Genomic DNA, 6,000 nt, shown 5'->3' with positions numbered 1-6,000 from the left:
TCCTTTACAGTGGTACCTTGGTTTAAGAACAGCCCTATTTACGAACTATTCGGTTTACGAACTCCGCAAAACCGGAAGTAGCGTCCCGGTTTGTGAACTTTACCTCGGTCTAAGAACGGAAGTCGAATGGTGGAAGGACACCGGCGGCAGGAGGCCTCATTAGGGAAAGAGCACTTCGGTTTAAGAACGGCTTTGGATTAAGAATGGACTTCGGGAACGGGTTAAGTTCGTAAACCGAGGGACCACTGTATACAATTACCAGCAAAACAAGTGACATTGGTCTTTTGGGGACTTACTCCTGAGTAGACAAGCAGAACATTGCACTGTGAAGTACGTTATGGTCAGATAGAGGATATTTCGCAAATTCTGCTTCTTTTTTCTTGGTTTCTGTGAAATCAACCCAGGCACCAGTGCTTTTGCCCTTCCTCCTTGCAGAGCCTGTTATCTTGGGCCTGCCTGTTACCTTCCTGAGATAAAGTCTGCATCCTGCCTTGCCAAAGGAAAAGCAACACCCACTCACCTCTCAGAAACTGACCACATCAGCACAAAGTCCTGGGAGCACATAAGTAGACGACCCTTTTCCTGTTAAGAGACTACATGTTTTAGCATAAGGCCTAATGCAGACAGGTGTGTTTTCATTTCTGTGAACTGGGATTGGCTTACAAATAAACAGAAAGACCAGGTGATCATGTTCCCTCCGCTGGACCCTTCCAAAAAGTTTCTCAAGTAAGAAAGGGCTCCTTGTTTCAAGCACCGACATGAGCCAAGCAGTTTAAAACAAAAAACAAAACAAAAAACCCCCCTCTTTTTTGTGCTTGGCTGCATCTACAGGGAGCAACAGACCTCAGGGAGAGTCAAGAACACTCCTTGCATTTGTCTGTATGCTAGAGGGTTTTTTTAGGTCTCTAACCAGGCAAAACATACCTCCGGTGTTTGGAGTGGTTATACCTCAAAGGGACGAAAGGAACCAGGAAAAGAGCAATCTCTCGGGATCTTGAATGCTGCCAAGGCAGCAGAAATCGGTAGGTGGAATGGGTTCTTCCTGCAAAAGGGCAGGAATTATACAGAGAGAGACAGGGGCGCATGATGCTTAGAGGATATCCAGCTATGAAGTTGTGCAGTTGGTGCCTAGGACTGCTATTGATCCCTGTTGCATTTTGTGCCGTACTGTATTTCTAGACTTTTAATGTGAACATTCCTGTTTCACAGTACAGGTACCAAGCATAACACAAGGTATCTGAGAGATGGCAGTGCTCATCTGGAGAAGTCTTGGCAGAACCTTCCACCCCAGTCCTTGTTCCGTCCCTCCTCCTATCCTCTGCCAAAGCTTTTCTCAAGTATTAAATACATTTGCTTTAACTCCACATATTCAGCAACTTTTACAAAAAAACAGCGGCAGCAGCAGCAGCAGCAGCACACAACTCTTTCCAACTTTTATTTTCTTGCTTTTGTATTTGAGCATCTATTTCACAGTCTATTAAAAGTCGCTTTGGCTATTTTGAGAGCTGACGGCAGATGCATGAGCTGCTTTGCACTTCTCATTTTTTTCCTTTTAGCTTTTACTATAATGCCCAAATGGGAACTTTCAAAAGAAGGAGTGATGGGAAGCACCACATATATGCATATCTAAAGCCTACCATGCAAAAACTGATTTTGAATACTTTTATTCATTGTTTTTTCTTTCTTTCAGGGGGTACTTAAGGGTACTCAGTACCAGCACCTCTTTGTTGTTGTTGTTAAAAAAGTGTGGCACTTACTGTAACAACTTCATGGTGAAACAAAATAAAAAAATTCCTTCCAGTAGCACCTTAGAGATCAACTAAGTTTGTTATTGGTATGAGCTTTCGTGTGCACGCACATTTCTTCAGATACATACACCTACTTTTCTAGAAAAAAAGTGCTGCAGTTTTAGTTTGTTTCATTGCGCTTAGAGCATGGACACATTGTTGAATTGGAAAGGCGGCTACACTTCTCCCTGGCAGCAGTCAATGGAGAGGGAACGCCATTTAACTTCACGCTTCTGTCAAAGTACAAGGCCAGCTGGGCTCTAGAGCAACAGCACGTTGAGTTTGTCTTGTGACCCATGGGAAAGTTCCCAAAGCAGGAAAGTAGAAGGCAGTGAAGGGAATCATCTGAGCTGCAAACGGGCCTCCTATGAAGTTCAGTGAAGCCAAAGGGAGCCAACTCCTGGGCTTTGCTAGACTGAACCAGGGATAGGCGTCTGGCTCTCGCTTGGAAGGAGATCTTGTGGCCTCTTTCTTTGCTCAGCCAGGATGAGACAGGAGGTCATGCCAGCTCCCGACATACTTTCAGGAGTAAAAACGTTTACGTGTGCCTCGTGATTAATCATGTCAGGAATTAGGCTCGAAGAGTCCAAAGTCAATATGCCCTTGAAGCTTAAGTGTCAGGGTCATTGGGAACGGGGAACGCTGCCAAGAATCCGTGCTGCTTTAATGGCTTACATTTTTCCTTCCACCACACTTGCATCTCAATGGCCAACTGGGGCCGTGTATGTATTACCGGCTTAAAACGCAGCTAGGTTGTTCTTTCCCCTCCAATTTGGATCAAAGCTGCATTGGGGCAGAACACATCAAAATGGAGTATTTCATAAAAGACAACATAATAGATAACAGGGTAGATATGGAGTGTGACTAATCTCATGTCTTTCCAAACAAACAGTGGGAATGCATGTGAAATCCCATAAGCCAGGATGTGTTCTTTGCACTAGCACTTTTTAGCAGCAACAGCTGGAGCGTGGAGAAAAGTATCTTGCATAATCAGTCAGCATAATGAAATTGGATATGAGATATTTCTCAAAGATAATGCACTTCGGCTTGAACAATGTTGCTCTGCATTGGAGAGGGCAAGACACTACTCAGAAACTACTGGCCCTGACTGGTATGGAATATCACCTGGGTCTAATTGTTCCCCCATCTCTGCATCAAACCACATCCTCAAGAGCCTGCTAGGAATCACTGCCCAAATTGGTCCAGGGCTTCAGCAAGAGCATGGACTTTCCCTGCGCCTTTCAGCATCCTGGTGAAAAAGCTGCTCGTACCACTTGAGAAACTGGATGCAGTTCAGATCTGTACTGGAAATGTGGGCTTGAATTCAAGAGAGAATGGAGCCCGTTGAAGCAATGTGGAAATCATCAGGCATGTGAAGAAGGGAGCTCAGCCAAACCCACAAGATTTCTCTCCAGCTTCTCATCTCTTCAAAGAAAAATACACTAGTCATTTAAGAGAAGACGGGTGGAAATAGAATACGAATTGCAAGTTTATGGAGGGGATGTCTGCAAGAAGGCTTTAATGGCTCTTCATATAAATCATGGTCCATATTGACAGTCCGCCATCTGCTCACACCGTCACCTGCTCACACCAGTGGCGAGTCCTCCCTGTCTTCTGCCCTACAACAGTTGCTGGATGCAGAGCCAGTGACAAACAGAGCCAATGAACTCTAGTTTTGTCCCCATTCTCCTTCCTGCTGAATTCTATGATGGACAACACTGACACTGAAGAGGAGGAAGCTGGCATGCAGTGCCAACCCCCTGGACTGGTTGTAAGTAGAAAGGAAGGCAGTTAGGAGCTGGCCTGGGGGATAGACGGGTTGGTGGGGAGTGCCTTATTCCCCCTAATGAACCTGCCTCCACTGGTCCAGGCGGGCGCTCCAATTGGAAAACAGCCTTTACCAAAGGTATCATGGACTTTGAAGATGCTCAAACTCATGACAAAAGGGAGAAGCGTGCTAAGAGGAAGACACACTTAGCAAACCCTCACCATGATCGACTCCCACCCGGAAACCTATGTCCCCACGTGTGGATCCAGGACGTGAACGTGTGGATCCAGAATCGGCCTCCACAGTCACTTATGGGCTAAGTGGTTAAGACTGTGTTCATGGAAGACAATTTTACTCAGGTACAAGTGATCGCCAAAGAAGAAGACTGGTCCATGGAGATGATGAGGAGGAGAATCAGAGCCAATGCATGGGTGGCATATTCTACAGAGAGGAAGGAACACCGCTGGTTTGCCACCCCAACCCACACTGTCTTGCCATGTTTACACTTCTCCTGGCATTTCCAGTTTAGTGGTAAAGCATTGGAATGAGAGTACAGGAGGCCCCTGTGTACCCTGCTTATGGCAGACTGAGGGCGAACAAACATCACCTTCATCATGAACAACTTGCCCACTTGCCTAAGGTTAGTAAAAATTCCTTCCAGGCAAGCAGCTGGCCACTTTCATCCAACCAGTGCTGGCCTGAGGCATTTTGCTGCCTGGAGCACAGCCCACCAGGGCCAGCACTTAAAGAATTCTTGCTGCACTATTCAGACACCAGTTCCTGCCTTTGCTGAACCCCACCTTATAGGGACCCTGAAGTAGATTGTTTCATGCTGCTGCCTGGTAGGGCTGGCCTAAAAACTACTAAGGAAAGAGAGTCCACTGCCTTCTGAGTCTGTTCTGCTGTCAAACAGCTTGTAATGTGTCATGTACACTGATGGCTCAGTGCAGCTAATGAACAGTAATACTATGTGTACTTTCTTGAGGATTTGTGCTGGTATATGGGAACAAAACAGGGCATGGGAGGAGTACACATGCAAAGTGTTGAGAATAGAAGTTTGACTATAGAATTGGAGAAATATCAAAGCAAACAAGAACTGTGGCTTTAGACAAAAGGCAATTTTGAAATGTCTATGTAATTTTTAGAGGCATGCTTATTGTTATCTGAAGCATATAATTTTGTTTTTTTAAGTCCCTGAGCTGCAGGAAAACTTCAGAGGCAAGAATACTTATATAGCTCACCTTGAAGTTCAAATGTTTTGGAGCAACACATTTATAAAAGGTTAGAAATTAATAGGAACAAGGTTTTAATTTGTTAGAACAAAGTCTGATTTTGAAGAAAGCTGTAGAACACTTCAAGCATGTAAGAAAAATAAAGGAGCTCAGATATAATATAATTAATTAAAATAATTAGAAAAGGCAGTGAACAATTGAGAGACAAGGGTATGCTTCACATAAAGACATAAAAGCAACCCACAATAACCTTCATCAACCTGGTACCCTCTTTTGTTTTGGACTATTGTTTGGATGGGGTTTGTCTGTAGTCTAAAACACTTGAAGGGCACCAGGTTGATAGAGACTGGCAGACACAGTGGGGACAAATCTTTCTTTCTCCCCTTGTTCAATTCTCAATTATTGTGAATGTTCAAGTATTGGTTCCTGTTGCTTTTGGCACTGACCTACAAGAGGAATGCAAACTTCCACAAGTCTTAGAGTTTTTTGAAATAAGAAGGAAGCTGAACAATTCTCAGAATTACTAATTTTCAAGGTTGAACCCAAAGTGTTAAATGATGGTATTGATCTAAAATCACACTTGGTAACAGGGAGAGAACGTAACGATACCACTGCAGTTTGTTCCCCAAATAGGGAAGCAGATAATGATGGCAAGAAAGTCATTAAATCATAACTTTGCAGTGTATGCCTTACGTTGTTAGACTCAGTTTAATTTATTAGATTTGTATATTGCTTTATACGAAAAGTCACAACATATGTACTTTATTGTCATGTCACACACACACAGTAAAAATAATAAAAGCACACACTAAATGCCACATTAAATGCTGAGACAATGAACACATCATACCAGAGGTGGTGCATTTTCTCTTAGATGGAGAGAATGTGTACATAATTACTTTCACTTGAAGGGAAGGCAGGAGGCTTACATGTCAGAATGTGGTTGAATGCGGAAATCTCTGGTTTGTGGATATTTTGCTAAGCCAGAGGGATAAGCAATTCTGATAAAGGAGAAGCTGGTTTACTAAATCAGAAATTTAATAAGAGGTGAGCCTTGGAGGTATCTGGCTATTTAAAGATAGCACAGAGGGTCATATATATCTTTGAATCTAATAATAATAATCCTTCTGGCTTTCCAATGAGTCTCCCCCTCTGCCCCTCTCAATCAGGATTTTAATTTTCTTGGAGCTCATACCCTATTAATCAGGAATGA

Source organism: Podarcis gaigeae, assembly GCF_964106915.1.
Source record: "Podarcis gaigeae genome assembly, chromosome: 2".
Lineage (NCBI taxonomy): Eukaryota > Metazoa > Chordata > Lepidosauria > Squamata > Lacertidae > Podarcis > Podarcis gaigeae.
Note: the sequence above shows the minus strand (reverse complement) of the source record.